Source organism: Pygocentrus nattereri, chromosome 24, assembly GCF_015220715.1.
Source record: "Pygocentrus nattereri isolate fPygNat1 chromosome 24, fPygNat1.pri, whole genome shotgun sequence".
Taxonomy (NCBI): Eukaryota; Metazoa; Chordata; class Actinopteri; order Characiformes; family Serrasalmidae; genus Pygocentrus; species Pygocentrus nattereri.
Genome location: NC_051234.1, coordinates 74,386 through 93,844, shown reverse-complemented (window position 1 = coordinate 93,844; position 19,459 = coordinate 74,386).

The following is a 19,459-nucleotide window of genomic DNA, read 5'->3' as shown; positions in this document are numbered from 1 at the left end:
ACACCTGGGGTATTTCACAAAGCAGGGTTTCTCAGTTTTGCCAGATAGCTTAAGCCAAAAGTCAAGTCTGACCAATATGAAATGAGCCGAGGGACATTACCACTGGGCAATCCTCGATTTCGGGTTATATGACTATCTTAAAAAATCTGCGTTGTGAAGGACTCCCCTGGTTACGAAGCCTTCAGCCTGCGCAAACGCTTTACCATGCAGAAATGGCACTTTAACCGGGCACTTCACACGATGGTAAACTAGTCTAGTTCTAGGTGAGTAAGTTGTGACATCACAAACTAGAACATTCACAAACTCTTTACTGCAGGGTAGTTCATAAGACTACATGACACCAGGGTTGGGAGAGGTACTGAAAAATTAGTAGTTGACTACTAATTTAACTTAGAACTATAAACTAACTTAGTTTGTAGCTACGTTCCCAAAATGTTGAGCAGCTACAATTCGGCTACTTTTCCAGAAAAGGTAGTTGCTGCTTTTTAGTTACTTTCAAAGCATGACTGTCAGAACCAAGCAGGCCCAACTGATGGTGTGAACAAGACACTGCATTTAATCCTGAGCCAGAAAGAAACACACAACTGAAAAGCTGCAAATAAACAAAAAGATCAGCAAACGGCGAAACCAACAATCAGACTTACACACCCAATGGCCTGATATCCAATACTAGTTTAGACTAAAGGCAAAGTCAATCATTCCAGGCTTTTCCAAAAAAATCTACAAAAATAATGGAAAACACACCAAACAATTTGTGCAAAGCATCATAAGCTGTTGAAATAAAACCGTTCTAGTTGAAAGATTTCAGCCAGATCTGTAGAGACGTGACTTTCAGAGCCCTTTAAACTTCAGTAACACTTTAGACTCTAAATCGTCATCAGTGACTCTGACTCTGTTCGTGGTGAGAATCAGGGCTGAAAACTCGCTCCACTGTTGCAGAGCCGCTGCAGCTCCACAGTAGAACTAGATTTTAGATAAAATAACAAATAATCCTCCTTTACTCTAAAATCACTATAACACACAGGTCTAACACAGTTTAAAAGTAAATGGTCTTAAACGCTGGAGTTAATGTAGAACTGCTGATTCACCCTTTAACCCTGAAGACCAGCGCAGATGGCTGGTCACCATAGCAACACAGATGACAGTCTCGTCCAGCTAGTAGCTACGAAACGGCAAAGAGAGACATTTAAGATGAACATCGATCATTTGGAGACGAATGGACTTATTAGTGTTTATAGTCACTCCAGCTGGTTTCCTGATACGTTTAATATGCTACAAGTTGTGAAGCTGAATGAGCTTCTCATCCTCCAGCTTCTCGTTCAAATTCTCCCATTCCACCTTAAATGGCATAGCAATACAATCATTTAAGGTGGAACGGGAGAATTTGAACGAGAAGCTGGAGGATGAGAAGTGACTTCAGCCTCATATAAAGTCGAACATTAAGAGACATTTTACAAGAAGTTTCCCTGAGATGTGAGAAAAGCAGAACAAAGTGAGTTTGTGTTTGTTTTTATCCTGAACTAGAACATCAGCGCATACTGAGACATACTTACAGCCAAGATGGTAAAACAGACAGAAATGTCGTGACTCCCAAGGTGGTTTCATTATTGATGAAAATGGCGTTTCTTACCAGTTCTGTTGCTCGAGCTGTCCGGGGCTCAGTCATTATTGCACAGTCGCCACCAGCCCAGCAAACGGCTGCGTTCTGTAGTTCAGGTTTTTTAGGAAGTTACTGAAGCCTGTGGTGAAAAATTTCACTATAGCTACACAAAAATTTGTAAATGCTACAGCTACCTAACTACAAAATGTAGCGCACTACTTAGCTACTCCCCCATCCCTGCATGACACCTACATAAGCCTTTAAAAACAGCTGACCTAAATCTACTGTAAACATATAAAAGCTTATTCCAGCAACCAGCAGTTGTCATGAAAAGCTTATGTAGGTGTCATGTAGACTTATGACCACAGAGCCAGATCGCCACAGATCCAGCCTGTTTTACTGCAACGCCAAGCAGACTTGAGGGGCTCCGAAATGACCCTAAACTCTGGCCTGTTTGTGTCGCAGAGCCAAATAAACTGAAAAGTCTGATTGAGATGGGAACGTTTTCTGATACCACATGAACACATTGATACCATCTCAGGACAGACAGATGTATTGTTAATGTGATAAAGCTGCCCATTGCTAATAACTGCGCAAACCTTGTAGTTAGAAGTGACTGACATGACAATTTTGCTACTTCTCAAGTTGACAATGACTGTCTGAATGCATCATCACATGTCCTATGATTGTCTGGTTTGACTGGCTATGTGGCTCGGAGCAAAGCAAAGGCCTTCTGTTAAGTTTTGTTCTGTTGGCTGAACGCAGTTCAAATAAAAGCAAGCAAGCCATAAGATCATGGTCTTAAGAGAATAACTCAGCAGACCCTTAAAGAGCTGCGGGTTTGATTGGCATCAAATCTAGCTCAGCGCGATTGCTTCCTGAATTGTAGTCAGCCAGCTGTCCACAGAAGCGTGCCATCTGTGCCAAACAGGAAGCGGTCAGAACCACAGACAGCAGCTTCCTCTCTGAGCTCACACTGCGTTGTCTGTAAGCAGGCCTGGATCTCTCAGCCCTCTGAATCTTGAGGTACCTGGCATCGATAGTTTGAGAGGAGCAGTTTGAAAGCTCTGCAGCCACACAATATGTCCAAAAGTTTGTAGACAACTGGGTCCAGTGTTTCTTCTGCAATCAAGAGTAGTGATAGGGAGCAACGTGTACCCCTCTGGGAAGAATGTATACTAAATGTTGGAACATTGCTGTGAGGATTTCAGTAAGCATTAGTGATGTAGCTCACAGTTCCACAGCCCAGTGCTGCGGGAGCTTTATACCCCTCTAGCCCACGTATGGCATTAGGCATGAAGCTGACGTTCTAGGTTGGAGCTGGACCAGAGTGTCCCATTCTATTGGTCAATGCTCTGGAAATGATTCAACATGTGAGTCTGCAATTGAACACTGTTTAAAGTAGCTGGATTTACTTTAGAGAAGGTGTCTGCATACGTTTGGCCACATAGTGTAGATGTTGGCAGGTTTTCTTGCTGGTCCTGCTCTTAAGGTGCATTGAGATCGGAAACTTCCAAGTTCACCACAAACAAATTGTTGCCAAAGATGCATAAATACAAAAAGTGGTAAATGTGGGCAAGTTAAGTGTTACTCAAGTTTACAAGGTGAGATGTTTCACCAACCTGTATTTGACTACATCTGTATATTTGTGTTGTAGTCATCACACTCTCTGGTTCCCATCATCACCACTGTAAAGTAATCCAAGTCAGCTAGTTTATATCCAATCAGCTTTAAGAATGGGTAAAATTCCACTTTTGTCAAAACATAAAGCTGATTATTTTCACTGGCACCACTGTAAAGAAATCTGATTCATCAGGTTTTCCTATAAATAAACTGTTTGTAGAGATTGATTATTATTTTGAACTGTTTGAACTTTGCAGACATTTTGAAAAATGAGCGGAATTACCTTTTAACTCTTTAGTTTGCTCTGGTGTGTTATCTGGGCCCCCTGGGTCTTGTACATGTTATCAGCTGCATTATCATTTAAAGGATGTTGAAAGATGTTAGCTGTGAGCTATCAGAGCTTTTTACAACTGGGACATCAGATAAGAGTGAATGGGTGAGGATGTGCTTTTGTTGTTTGTCAGTATTTATCCCTTACTGTGAGGACAGGCTGTTCACCTATAGGTTTTCTTGAAAGTGCTTTGCTGAGTCACACAGGCCAGTGTCTGGTGATGAGCTCATTTAGCGTGAGAGGAAAAAGAGGAAGTTTAGAGTAACGTGAGGACCCGTGCTAGCTCGCGTGCTGGTCTACTGCTGCTGGCAAAATATTTAAAGCAGTGGTTTCTAGTCCTGGTCCAGCAGGGCCCCCACTTTTATCTGCGCTATCCCAGTCGATCAAACTAATCTGCAAAAGAATTTCTGCAGATGTAGTCATTCAGCCAAGACATGTTTGGTGTCCAAATTTGGCTTTTTATGTTTAGCACTGGAACTAATGTTGCTAATAAACAGTAAAAGTCAGTAGTCGTCCAGATCTTTTCTATAAACACGCTGGAGTGGTTTAGAACACGTGTTGTGCTGACAAGTCTGCATGACCTTAACGAAGACATGGATGCGGTTTGAGAGATGTTTTGGTAATGTATTTACTAAAAACGATTTGGGTGACTATTGGCTTATAGTGTTTGTTAGCAAAGTTAGCCTTGTAGCTCTAAACTAAACTAAAGAAGCTAAACTTGCATACCAAATATCTTTCGGCTGATCAGCTACATTTTTGAGGTAAGTGTCCCTTAAACCAAAAGTCAAGCCAATAGGAGAAGATATCTGCGATATTCCTATTGGTCAGTTGTCACGTTTTCCTGCTTTACTTAGAAATCCTGCTTTAAGGAAACTTCAAGACTTCAAGACCAAAACATAGATCATAATTCAGAATTTAGGTTTAGGTGAAATATATGTTGCTCATCAAGGTTAAACGCCTTGAGTTCTGAGTTGGTACTGACGGCGCGTTTGCATGGAGGAGAGTTAAAATAACAAAGAAGGCTGCCCCTGCGGCTTTACTGTCCTTCCCTCACTACAGGATATTTATCACACCAGGGTCATCAGAAGGGCACAAAACATCATCAGGGGCAGTGCACACCCCCAGCACAGACTCTTCACACTCCTACCTCAGGCAGACGTTACAGGAGTGTGAAGTCCAGGACAACTAAGGGCTGACCAACAGCTTCTATTCACAGGCCATCAGGCTGGTGAGCACCTCACTCACTGCCTCTTCCCCTCCCAGTCTGAACTGGTTTAACCTTCCACTCAACAACTGCACCTTACCTGCACTGCACTGCTGCTGTTAGAACAATACTGTTTACATCTATTACTGCACAGAGTAACATTGTTTACTGTTTACATCTATTACTGCACAGAGTAACATTGTTTACTGTTTACATCTGTTTTCATCTGTCACTTGATGCACTTTATGAACAGCTGCTCCACTTATTTGCACATGAGCACGTGTAACTTTAATTTTATTTCAACTTTGCACATACTGTACACTTTTTGCTTTTACCTTTTAGTTATTCTTATATTTTCTTTTTTTTATTCTCATAAGAATATATATGGTGAAGGGAGGAAGAGCAAAGTATTGTACAGTATTTCATTGTACAGTGCAACTGCCTGTTCTGCTGTGCACATGACAATAAAACTCTTGAATCTTGAATCTCCGGTCTTCTTAATTTCCTCTTTATTTCCTTTTGGCTCGCCATAAGCCAGGAAGCTAGACTGTCTAGACATCATACCAATGGGTTCTGACTGTTTCTGTTTGCTGCTTGGTGGAGAAAAGGCCATGCACGTTGCTGTGCACACACTGGCTGGGCCGGTGATGTCATACTTCAATCTCCTGCCCTGCCGCTCTCCCGCCCCATGCCCGCTTTTTCCGATGGGGCGAGACTTCAGTGTGTCACGTGTTTTTCTCTCAGTTCCCCCTCGCCTTTAACCCAAACCCCCCGCCCCTTATGCATCACTGGGCAATTTGGGCAAAAAAAATCTGTCAGGGTGGCTCAGAAAGACAAGCTCAGGACATGAACCTGAGAGCTGTGCTCCTATTGGCTGGACCAGTGATGCGTCAGGAAGCTGTGTCTGTTCTGAGCCATGGAGATAAAAGGGAAGGGGATCACACTTTGGCGATGAGGGAGATACTGATGATGACTTTAAAATAACATAAAATCTGTTTTTGTTTCAGTTGCAAATTTGCAGACAGTACAGGCCTTATTGTGGATGACCAGTGATGTCTAATGGATTGATTTGGATCTGGAAGTGGTCAATACTGTGTAATAGTGTCGATCATGGAATTCAGTGCATTCAACTGTGATACAGTGTAAGGCTTAGAGAATGTCTAAACAGACTAGAGAATAATCCTTCAAATTCCCTTGCTGGTTAATCTTCTAAAAGATTGATCCAGATATTTTTAAAGAATAATATTATTATTTTGGCTCTACACTGTAAAAAAGACTATAAATGTACAGTGACTTACTGGGCTGGTAGTTACTGTAATATTTACACCACTCATACCGTAATGTTTATTTACAGTAATGACAAACTGTGCTGTATTTTAAAATACAGTAGCCTTCATTTTCACAAAACTACATATTGACAGCAGTATATTACTGTTATCAAAAATAACGTCTTTCTTATGTATGTATATATATATTGCATTCTAAACACTTTTAAAGCTAAATCTTTCAGTATTTACTAAAAGATTCATTTAAAAACTGCATTGTAAAAATATATTCCATCAATTTTTAAGAGCTCCGGTGTTAAAGCTAAAGCTAAAGCTAATATTAACATCATGAGAACAAATCTTAGAGACTGCAGCCCAAAGCTATCTGAAATTAGCTTTATTATACCCGAGGTTATCAGTGAGTTCCTACATTAACGTGTACTTTATTGACACTTGTGACAGAAAAGAAATAAAAAGTCCATGAACTCACATGAATGGCTCATTGTACGGTGGTGAAGGTTGTGCTGTGTAAGCTGTGCTATTAGATAGCCAGCTCGTTTGATCTGGCTAGGCTAATGTTAATGTTAATCAGAAACAGATGTACTATAAGTGCCGTGTTCACTCATGTCAAATCAAATCAAATCAAATTTATTTATATAGCGCTTTTTACAACTGATGTTGTCACAAAGCAGCTTTACAAAAATGGGAATCACAGCACAGAGAATCAGACAAAACACTGAACATAATATACAGAATATACAGAACCCCCGTGAGCGCTGAGGCAAGGAAAAACTCCCTCAGAGCTGGAGGAGGAAGAAACCTCGGGAGGACCAAGACTCACATCTAAAGGGGGGACCATCCTACCACTGGTCAGACAACTTATAAGTTAAACATTGAAAAGTCAATTTTACATCCACGCAGTTCTAATATATTCAGGTGTGTAAAATCAACAGTGGAAACAATTAGAGTTCATATAGATTTGGATGTGATCTGTAGTGGAGAAGCTGCGTTCCAGAAACTTCCATCAGTCTGGTCAATCAGGGGGACAGGGGGACTTGAGGGTGGGACATCCATCAGTATTGGGCCGGACCGGTGGACAGTCAGTAACTCGGAGGAAGGAAAGATTTAGGAATTAGTTTAGACTGTATTTATGAAGAACAGAAAATGTAAAAAATTATCAGAGTGTGACTAATGACTCCGGCAGGTCTGAATATGACAGCCTAACTAAAGGGAGAGAGCCAGAAGGTAACATAGACACGGAGGCTCCCTGAGACACTGGCATTCACCCACTCCACCGTCCACAAACCTGAGTGACTGCATGTAGTGAGTGACAGCAGCACCAGCATCTCAGTTTACCCACAATTCACTATGTCCATGAACCCCTGGATCTGCAGCCTTATCTAAAGGGAATTAACATTAACTACCAAAAGCTAAACTAAACAAGTAAGTTTTTAGTCTAGACTTAAAGATTGAGACTGTGTCTGAGTCCCGAACATTATCGGGGAGATTATTCCAGAGTTGGGGCGCTTTATAAGAGAAAGCTCTTCCTCCTGCAGAGCTTCTCTGAATTTTGGGAACTACTAGGAAGCCAGCACCCTGTGATCTAAGTAATCGTGGTGGTTCATAATAGGAGATAAGGTCTCTCAGATACTCAGGAGCGAGCCCATGTAGGGCTTTATACGTTAACAGGAGAATTTTATAGTCTATGCGGAATTTGACTGGAAGCCAGTGAAGAGCTGATAGGACTGGACTAATATGGTCAAATTTTCTAGTTTTAGTAAGGACCCTGGCTGCAGCATTTTGAACTAGCTGAAGTTTATTTAAGTTACTGCTAGAACATCCTGACAGTAGCGCATTACAGTAGTCTAGCCTTGACGTAATGAAGGCATGTACTAATTTTTCTGCGTCATGTAAGGATAAAGCATTTCTTAGCTTGGCGATGTTACGGAGATGTAGAAAAGCTGTTTTAGTAACATTAGATATGTGTTTATCAAATGCTAGATCTGAATCTATGATAACGCCAAGATTTTTAGCTGTTGAACCAGGTGTGACTGAGAAGTCGGCCAGATTCAACATTAGGTGTGATAATTTATTTCTAGCAGCTTTAGGGCCTAATAGAAGAACTTCTGTTTTATCACTATTTAATAGAAGAAAGTTGTGTGACATCCATGATTTCACATCTTTTACGCAATCCTCCATTTTCTTTATTCTCTGTTTGTCATCAGGTTTGGCTGATATGAAGAGCTGCGTGTCGTCTGCATAACAATGAAAATTAACATTATGTTTTCTAATAACTTTGCCCAGGGGGAGCATGTATAACGTAAATAATAACGGTCCTAAGATAGAGCCTTGTGGAACTCCATATCTAACCTTTGTATAATTGGAGGGTATATTATTTACCCTCACAAACTGAAAACGATCGGTCAAGTATGATTTGAACCACGATAAGGCAGTTCCAGTTATACCGACCATTTTCTCTAATCTTTCTAGGAGGATATTATGATCTATTGTATCAAAAGCTGCGCTCAGGTCAAGAAGTACCAGTAAAGAAACGCAGCCTTGGTCAGCGGCAAGAAGCAGATCATTTGTTATCTTAACTAGAGCTGTCTCAGTGCTATGATGAGGCCTAAATCCAGATTGGAATTTTTCATAGATCTGGTTTCTTTGCAGATAAGAGCCAAGTTGTTGGGCCACGGCCTTTTCTAAAATCTTAGAAATAAATGGTAAATTTGAAATAGGTCTATAGTTAGATAGTACACTAGGATCAAGATTTGGTTTCTTGATCAAAGGTTTAATTACTGCTAGTTTAAAGGCTTTGGGAACATACCCCAGGTTTAATGATGAGTTTACTATTGTTAATAGTGGTTTAATTATGTCTGGTAATACCTGTTTTAATAGTTTTGTGGGAACTGCATCAAGTGTACAGGTTGTGCAGTTTGATGAGGAGATAATTTTCTCCAGTTCTAAATGATGTAGTGGGTTAAAAACTTCCAACCTGACTTCGGTAGCTGGATTTTGTTCTATATCAGCCACACCAGATGACAGACAAGATGTGCTATTTATCTGTTGAACTTTGTCCCGAATATTTTCGATTTTATTATCAAAATAGTCCATAAAAGCATTGCTAGTGTGGATTGCTGGAATCTGAGGATCAGTACCTGCCTGATTTTTAGTCAGTTTAGAAATAACACTAAAGAGAACTCTAGGGTTGTTTTTATTAATCTCGATCTGAGAGGCCAGATACTCTGAGCGGGCTTTATTAATTTCTCTTCTATATTCAACAATACTGTCTGCTTACAGAGTGTTTTCAGAAAGAAGGTGTAATGAGCTTCTCTCTGTCTGTTATTAGGGTAGCCGTTGTTTTTCTGTGGTTACAGAGTGAAAGTACTGCATCGGTGCCCTTTAATTTCTGTAATATTACTACTACAAGCACACAATGACCCTGCTAGAGAAACCAGCACAGACCAGCACAGACCAGCATAGACCAGCACAGACAAGCATAGACCAGCACAGACCAGCATAGGCCAACATAGACCAGCACAGGCCAGCATAGACCAGCACAGACCAGCACAGACCAGCATAGACCAGCATAGATCAGCATAGAGCAGCACAGGCCAGCATAGATCAGCACAGACCAGCATAGACCAGCAGAGACCAGCACAGACCACCAAAGACCAGCACAGACCAGCACAGGCCAGCATAGATCAGCATAGAGCAGCACAGGCCAGCATAGATCAGCACAGACCAGCATAGACCAGCACAGACCACCAAAGACCAGCACAGACCAGCACAGGTCAACATAGACCAGCACAGGCCAGCATAGACCAGCACAGACCAGCACAGGTCAACATAGACCAGCACAGGCCAGCATAGACCAGCACAGACCAGCATAGACCAGCATAGATCAGCATAGACCAGCATAGACCAGCACAGGCCAGCATAGATCAGCATAGAGCAGCACAGGCCAGCATAGACCAGCACAGACCAGCACAGACCACCAAAGACCAGCATAGACCAGCACAGACCAGCACAGAATTCATGCTGTTTTTTCAGCAGGGAAAATTCATTTTATGCAGTTTGGTTTGTTATATTTTCTGCCTCAATTCAAAATCTGCTAAACATTGTTTAGTTTGGTAGTTAATTTAAAGTGTAACTTCACTGATTTTTGAAGATTTTCAGTCATTAAGATGTAATCAAAGCAATTCAGAGTGAATTGGAGTGAAATGTTTCTAGAAAAACGTACAGAGTCAGAGTTGTTCACAGAGAGAGTGATAGGAACCAGACATCTGTAGCTTAATGCCTTTAAATCTCCTTCACAGAAGGTTATTACAAGAGAGCGTCATGAAAGCACGGGTAGTGTTTGGCCTACGTTTGATAAGGTTCTCTACAACTAACCACTTCACATCAAACTACTCTGGCTATCTGTCTGTCTGTCTGTCTACCTGTCTGTCTGTCTGTCTGTCTGGATTGGGACAGTGTTAGAGGACAGTGTTCGGGGCCAGTAGACCGTAGCAGCGTGTGCCAGCGTGCTCCGTGCCGTGGTACTGAGTGTGAGACGGCGCCCGTGGGCTGCAGTGTTGTGACACGTCTGGAGCTCTGTCTGGAACACACTGAGCTCCACTGTGTGTCCCCCCGGCCCAACACACACACACGCACACACACACACACACACACACACACGCTTTCCACATTTACAGTCTACAAAGCATCCCTGTCATAAGAAAAGCACAATTCTGTTATTTATTTATTCATTTATTTTACACCATTTGAAAATGGCAGTTGCCACATACATATAGGAAAAAAATTAAACGTAAAATTAATAAAATGTGCCTTAACTTTTCTTCCTAGATGCTAAACTCAGAAAATAAACAGACAAACAGGCACAAATGCATTCATATCCGCTCGACCCTCTATCAGTGCAACCTTTCGGCCATGAAGTCACTAATGCAGGCCACTATGTCCTCGCGCTGATCTGTCCTCTGTTTCTCTTCATTTTTTGGTTCAGATTTTCTGAAAGCTGCTCATCATCTGACTCTGCTGTGACTCTGGCTGCTGACTCTGCTGTGACTCTGGCTGCTGACTGCTGTGACTCTGGCTGCTGACTCTGCTGTGACTCTGGTCACTGACTCTGCTGTGCTATACTATAAACTGTGAATGATGCTTGGTGTGAAGTTGAGACTAAAGTATTCTCTGACAACGAGGCCAATCAAGTAACACACCATGTACGTCCTGCAGTCTGATGTAATATTTAATTAGTGTTGCATTGGCTTAACTTAACCTGAGTTAGCTTAACATAAATTGGTCTGGGTCCTTTAATCTTCTTACCGAGTATGAGCTGAAATAAGACCAGCTGAAACACTGCATTAGTTCATTTACAGGCCAGATTATCTTGTTTTCCTTACATTTACTGGAATTTTAGCACATTAAATGTTATTTTACTTTATTTGCTGTTATTAACTTTGTAGCTTCTCTTGATCCTTCTTCTTGTTCCCTTGCCTTTTATGTTGATCTCATTTGCCTCTCTTGTGTGATGTGTGTGGGGGCTGGGGAGAGCAGGTCCTTTATCAAGACCTCCAATGGTCATGTAAAGACCTCCAGTGGTCATGTAAAGACCTCCAATGGTCAGCCTATTTTACATCTGGTTATCTGTAGCTCCCCAATCTAGCAATGACATGTGTCGTAGGGATATCTCAGAGACATCCTGGCTCCTATGTGGGGGAGACTGTAAATTCCTGGGTGGGCCTCAACATCTCTATTTTAATTACAAAGGCAGAGGCAGTCCCCCATCCAGTAGGTTTCTGGGTCGTTTAGATAAAGGGACAACTGGAGGGCGTGGTTTACATTGTTGGGTAAGCTTAGTCAGACTTGCTTGGCTGGGAAGACGCTCATTTATTAAATTTATTTTTCTCCACTGCTGTTTCTTCAAGAAACCAACACTTGCCAGCAGAAGTATACACCCCAAATGAGCAGTCCTTCCAGAAATGGAAAAATGATCTGTGCACATTAGCCAGTTTTTACCTTTTCTTGGAAAATGCTACATTTGTCTGTAGTACACTGGGGATCTTTTACATTTTTGTGGGAGTGAGATTCCAGTGGACTGGGCCATGTTAGGGGTAGCAATTAAGCATAGTATTGATCTGAAACACAACTGACTAACTACCTAGTGTTTTTTTAAAGTGATAATTATTAGTGCCACAACAGGGAAATTTCACCTGCACATTTAATCCATCCAGGAATTGAAACACCACATGCACTAGGGGGCAGTGAGCACACTTGCCCAGAGTGGTGGGCAGCCCTATTCACAGCACCCAGGGAGCAGTTAGGGTTAGGTGTCTTGCTCAAGGACACCTCAGTTATGTACTGTCGGCACTGGGGATCGAACCGGCAATCTTCCGGTCACGGGGCGGTTCCCTAACCTCCAGCCCACAGCTGCTAGTTGCTCTCATTCATCGGCATTCATTTTTGAGAACACAGCATTCCAGCCCATGTTTTTGTATCTGTGGAAGCTGGGGCAGGGAAGTTTATGGGTCTTCAGATTCACTGGTAAAAACTGAGATGTAAAAATGCAGGAGAAACGTCAAGTGTAGTGTGAAGTGTAGGCGATGAGAATAGACATAACTGCGTGACCCTCATGGTCCATGTGTGCAACGCTTTATGTCACAAAGTCTCTTTAGCTATGTGTCTTTTCAAACTGACAACAGCAAGATCACATTTTCCTCGTCTGTCTTCATAGCTCTATAAAACAGTGCCAAAGGGGAATGTGGGAACAGTGCCAAAGGGAATGTGCCAAAGGGAATGTGTACTTTTTTTGGGAATGTGGTTTAGGAGTGCTTATTATAACCCACTCCCAGCACAGTGGTTTGAAAATGACAGTCCTTCAAAATTAGATGCCAAAAAGAAAAAAAAAAGGTCTTCATTGCTTCACAGGATTTGATTTACACAGTAGCTGCCTGGTCAGTTTGGTTACAACGCCTTATGTTCTTAACTGTCTGCAGAGAAATGCTGATGGTTCCTCTTCCTTCTAATGACCTACTAACCATCCTGAAAAGTTTCCTGCTACTCCAGCTTTCAGTGAATAACCAGTAAATATGCACTCTCAGAAATGAAAATAAGTGAAAGGACTAGCTGACTAGCTAGACATTCATGGCTTGTTCAGTTGTATTTTAGATCAATGCAAAGAAACCCTGTCAAAAAATGAATAAATGGACATGGTCACCCACCACTTCCCAGCCAGGCCAGGCCCGCTGGAATCTCACACACACAAAAGCGTTGCTCAGTGTCCTAAAAAACCAGGGAAGGACTACAATATCAGGGCATGTTAAAGAAATCTGCACAAACCTGGATAAATGTGAACTTTCATGGCATCAAAACAAACCTGGCATTATCTAACAGTGTTTCTAAACCCCTCCCCTTCCTTCTTCCTTCTGGCATGTTCATTTTTCCAAAGCTTATTTTTGTCCTGAAGCTGTTATTAGGCCTCAGAGGACTAACATGTGTCAAATAAGGCGTGGCTTGGCAACTGATTCAAAAAGCCCCTGTTTGTCTCTCATAGCCAAGCCTGAGATGTAGTCCATAACACCCTGGAGCACAAGATCAGAATGTATAACTGGCTCTAGTGTTTTGCACAAGTTTTCACAAGTCCTCACTTCACTTCCCCACCGAACTTGCCAGTGTGATTAGGATGATAGTGCCCAATCAACTGTAAGTGGCCTTAAATTAAAGGAGCAGCACACACAAGAAACATAACGAGGCTGACAGTGAGTGAAAGCCGGTGGGAATGAGCGAGCATTATATTATTACATTAGCATTAGCAGGGTGTGTTCTTTTAGAAGTGAAGCCGAGAGCATGTGATTGTAGGAAAATGAGATGCGCAGTTGTGACGATGCCACGTGAGAAAGCTTTTTAATTTTTTGTTGCACATAAGTAAATGGTTTAAATAAAATCCTTGCTAGGTTAAACTTTCTATGGGTGTGTCAACAGTTGTAAAGGAGAGGGTTCTAGAATTCTGTCCTAGCCATTTGGTATACAGGGACCTAGCTGAAACTAAACTAAAAGAACTGCGTAGCCCCTTTAAGAGTGCTGCTGGAAAAAGGGGAGGAGTCACTGGGACAGGGGACTGGAACCAGGAAGAGAATCAAAGTTGGCCATGTGGAGGTGAAGGGAGTGATGTGTTTGGGGTAAAAGGAGAAGTTCAACCCAAAGCCTACCACTCCACAGTGCAAGGAGGAACTAGATAGTGGATTTTCCTCTGACTGTCTTGAATGTAATTTGTTGTCAGGCCTGCACCACCGGTGAGATCTGTCCTATAATACACATGCAGTGGTGTAAAGCGCCGACACTGGACTCTAGAGCAGTGGACACGTGTTCTCTGGAGTGACCAATCACGCTTCTCCGTCTGGAAATCCAATGGACGAGTCTGGGTTTGGCGGTTGCCAGGAGACGGTACTTGTCTGACTGCATTGTGCCGAGTGTAAAGTTTGGTGGAGGGGGGATCATGGTGTGGGGGTGTTATTCAGGAGTTGGGCTCGGCCCCTTAGTTCCAGTGAAAGGAACTCTTAAAGCTTCAGCACCAAGAGATTTTGGAAAAATTCATCCTCCCAACTTTGTGGGAACAGTTTGGGGACGGCCCCTTCCTGTTCCAACATGACTGCACACCAGTGCACAAAGCAGGTCCATAAAGACGTGGAAGAGCCAGTTTGGTGTGGAAGAACTTTCCTGACCTCAACCCCATAGAACACCTTTGGGATGAATTAGAGCGGAGACTGTGAGCCAGGCCTTCTCGTCCAACATCAGGGTCTGACCTCACAAATGTGCTTCTGGAAGAATGGTCAGAAATTCCCATAAACACTCCTAACCCTTGTGGAAAACCTTCCCAGAAGAGCTGAAGCTGTTATAGCTGCAAAGGGTGGACCGACATCATATTAAACCCTATGGATTAAGAACGGGACGTCACTCAAGTTCATATGTGTGTGACGCCAGATGACCGAATACTTCTGGCAATATAGTGTATAATTTGCACATCATAATGTACCATATGTTTTTAATGGGAGACCGATACCTGGACAGCAAGCAGGCCATTCTAGCACCCACAGTCTCTGATTACACAGTCATGTGTTTTGGCATTGCAATGTTGAAATAAGCATTGATGCCGTCTAGAAGGCAGCATGTGTTCCCCCTGGACACTTGTGAGCACCATGGTAGTTACACACCCTCTACAAAGAGGACTTAAATGTTGTTTATGCTGTTGTGCCAGGGAGTGGGCTTAGTGAGTTGGTGTTCACTGTGAGGGTAAAGTGTATGACCACCCCCCCTCTGTTAAGGGCAGTGAACATGAACTTTATCCAAAGCTGAAAATGCATAATTGCATTAAGATTATGTGATGATTGGGTTCAAACAAAGATAAATCTAAGTTGTTCTCTGAAAGCAGCAGCTGATAGTGGGTCTGCTAATTACGGATTCTTGTAGAGAGTATGCTTGAAAGATGGCCAAGATGAAACAGCAATCCAAACTCTTCCCCTCTGTCCCGTAGTGATGTGTGACCGCTGACTTATTTAGGACACCACATGGGACTAAATCAGCTGCTGGTGGACATCTGAGTGCTTTGGGTGAAAACATCTAGGGCTGTTATTCAGGTACAGAGTGTGTGTGAGAGAGTAACATGTGATTACACACAGCGCCACAAGGAGTGGGCCAAATGAGATTTACAACCCTCTGTTCAAAGAGGCCATGGGATTAGTACTGGAGCTATTGTTTCCCCTATTGGTCCAGAGAGCTGTATGTCCACAGTTAGCAACGCTGAACTGGTCAGGAATCCAGGAGAAAGATGCGTTTCATTTTTTCTTGTTTCTTTTTCTCATGCATTGTCGTGATGCAACAGCTCTGTGTTTAGATCCCAGATTGAACTAGCAGAGGTGGAATTTAACAGTGCAGCAACAGATGCTGTGAGTGTATGAAATAGCCCTTGGTTTTGGGGGTCCCATGTTGGCTGGCTACTCTAAATGTCACCTCATACTGGAGGTACCACATCACATTGTGCATCCTCCAAAAATTTGAAACCATTGTTATTAAAGAAAGTTCACACAGTGGCGTGTGATGACGCTCCATCACCCAGGCAGGGGTCATTTCTCAGCATGTCACAGCGCATCACACAGCATTTTACTGTCACTACTTTAAATTAAACCCATATCGAGATCACAGAGACCCACAGTACATTATATGTGACCTGTAATACACACAGAGAAAGGCAATCAGTCTTTTAGATAAACAAGTTAGTTCAGCTTACAGTGCTATCTTACTATCTTCACCCTTTCCTTTTCAGCTCACATCTTAGGAGCTGAGATTGTGAGTGGCTTAGATTATGGGGTGGCTTGGTATGCTCGCATTAGCTTAGCCTAGAAGGCTACAGCTTAAAACTCTAGACTATGTTTAATTTCGGCTTAGTGTATATTTCATGTCAACTTTTCTGTTTTATTTTATTTATTAGGATTAACATACTGGAAATGGACTGAAATCACCAAATGAAAAGTCTCTGACTTTTGCAGAATGTTTATTCCAACAAACTGGGGACTCTGTTTATCATATATGTAAAAGCTCAGTTACAGTTGGAGCCTTGATCTGAATGAAACACAGGGCATCAATGCTCACTCAGATGTGTTTAATGATGTCATGAACATTTGCTGGTCATTTGTGGGGAACAGTGCTGGCTCTGTGCTCTTCCTGTGAGGCTGAGGGACATGACCATTATGGAGGATCCTGAATGGCCTAGGGTGTTCCTTGGAAGAGCAAGCCTATACTCTTTAAAAATGCGGAAAAAAAGGATTGAGGGAACATTAGTGTATTGGAAGAAAACCTTGTATCTCAATTTTTGTGATGTAATTTGAAAACGCCTGTTGTCCTTTACATTGTGCGTATATTTCATGAAGAATGGACCAAAAGAAACGGGTCAAAATGACTTGGACATAATTCTGGATCCAATGACACATTGAAAGTAAAGTAGGTTTTTTCCTTCTCCTGTAAAGTCACCATTTGGAAGGTTTTCTTCAAACAGCGATAAACTGCTATTGATGGCGTCTATGAAAAAAAAAGACGTCGCATTTCATCGTGTTGACAAATCATATAGATTTACAGGCCATTCTATACCAGTGTCTGCTTATTTGCTATCATCTTCTCTCTATACAGTTTTAAAAGTTTGTGCGCCTCTTATTAAATGACAGGTTGGGTTGATTTTATCTCCTCTACAGAAAGCTGACTTCTTCACATTTCAATGCACAGTTAGTGTCTAGTGTCTGTTGAACTTAAGATATCAGAAAATGGCACATTTTAGATTTTATGGTTAATTTTCCAGTATGTAAAAAAAAAAGCCAAACATGGAAATAAGCAAAACATGGAACTGATAATGGTGTAAATTACTTCTCTCGCTCTACAGTGCCACACATTAAATGAAAAACATGTTTATTTATCTTATAAGGTTATTGATTCTGATAAATTTTTTAATTTTAAAAATAGCTTACTGTATAATCGCCTGTAATCTTTAGTTTGCTGTAGAGAAAACTAAGGAAAACGCTTGCCCCCCCCAAAACTACGGCAAACTACAGCAGCCTATATGTATTAAAAAACAAGTCATTTTATTACATCACCTACTTTTGACCATCAATTATTAGCTGCATAAAACAAACCAAGATTACTAGATCAGATTCTGAAAATGAATTCAATTCTAGATCACAGAAATAAAAAGTGCATTTTAAGCTATACAATGTAAGTGTTGGGGATTTGGGGACCTCTCTGGTGGAATCGTGTAACTGCATGTAATGTGTGGAAAGACATTTTGTAATTCACAGAAAACTCCTCCAAGGATGTGAGTGAATTACCATATCATATCTTCATCGGTGTGTTAATTTTGAGACATAAACATGGAGCCGGATCTTCTTTTTTTGAGCCTGTGCATGTGACATTAATACGAAAAGTCATATGACGCCTTTGACTTTATTATTTCAGGCCTTTCAGGGTGACTCCCAGCAGCGCACGTACACTAGGTTTCAACCTTTTGTCTTCTCCTTGTTTTCTCAGCCCCACAATTTGAATACCTTTGCTATAAAAGTCACATTGTTGTGTTATTGTCACTCATCATAGCCTGTAATCTATAATTGGCACCTATTGCAATGCGCATCATATTATGTGGGCATCAAATGTGGCGCAGTCTGCACGCTGGCCACCATATGTGTTTCTATACTGACAACGTGACTGTAAACATCCCAGTCAAGGACCCTGCCATGGTATGGCACACACTGTACCAGATAGGCTTCTATGTGTGGAGTGTGTTTGTGTGTTGGGGGTGAAGTGCTGTGAGAGAAGAGACTCCAGGCATGCAGGAAAACTTGCTGAGTAACAGCTTCTCAGCCAGTTTGAACCAGTTACAGTGGCACAGCTGAAGGAGGGGCCATGCAACAGCGTTAACTCTGTGAAGTGTTCCCTCACGATGGCTTTAGCCTCCATTACCACACAATGTGGCCTCAGACCCCCAAGATCATTCAGAAACAAATCCTCATGCAATGTGCATATTGTAAAACTTCTAGTGCTGTTCTCAAAGCAACAGAACTTGCCCTTTACCAGAAATGTGGTTGACCCGCAAAGACATGTTTGGTATCTGAAATTTGCTTCTTTTGCTTCTTACTGGGGGCAGTCATGGGCTGGAGGTTAGGGAACTGGCCCTGTGACCGGAAGGTTGCTGGTTTGATCCCCAGTGCTGACAGCACATGACTGAGGTATCCTTGAGCAAGACAACTAACCCCCAATTGCTAGTATAGCAGTAGGGCTAGTATAGGATAGGGCTGCCCACCGCTCTGGGCAAGTGTGCTCACTGCCCCCTAGTGTGTGTGTATTCACTAGTGTGTTTCACTACACGGATGGGTTAAACGCGGAAGTGGAATTTCCCCGTTTGTGGGATTAAAAGAGTATCAATTAATGAACTAATTACTGGAAGGTTGAATTAGTTAGTGTAGTGGGTAACACCTCTGCCTTCTATGCTGTAGACTGGGGTTCAATCCCCACCAGGGTAAGCACCCTACACTATACCAATAAGAGCCCTTGGGCAAGACTCCTAACACCACCTTGGCCTACCTGTATAAAAATGATCAAATTGTAAGTCGCTCTGGATAAGAGCGTCAGCAAAATGCTGTAAATGTAAAAACCCTGTTTAAAAAAAGCAGAGATTCCATGCGACCCTTATTAGTCCCACAGTGGGGAAATTTCACCTCTGCATTTAACCCATCCGTGAAGTGAAACACCACATACACTCTATTGAGCACACACACACACACCCCCGGAGCGGTGGGCAGCCCAATCCGCAGTGCCCAGGGAGCAGTTGGGGGTTAGGTGTCTTGCTCAAGGACACCTCAGTCATGTGCTGTCAGCTCTGGGGATGAACCAGCAACCTTCCG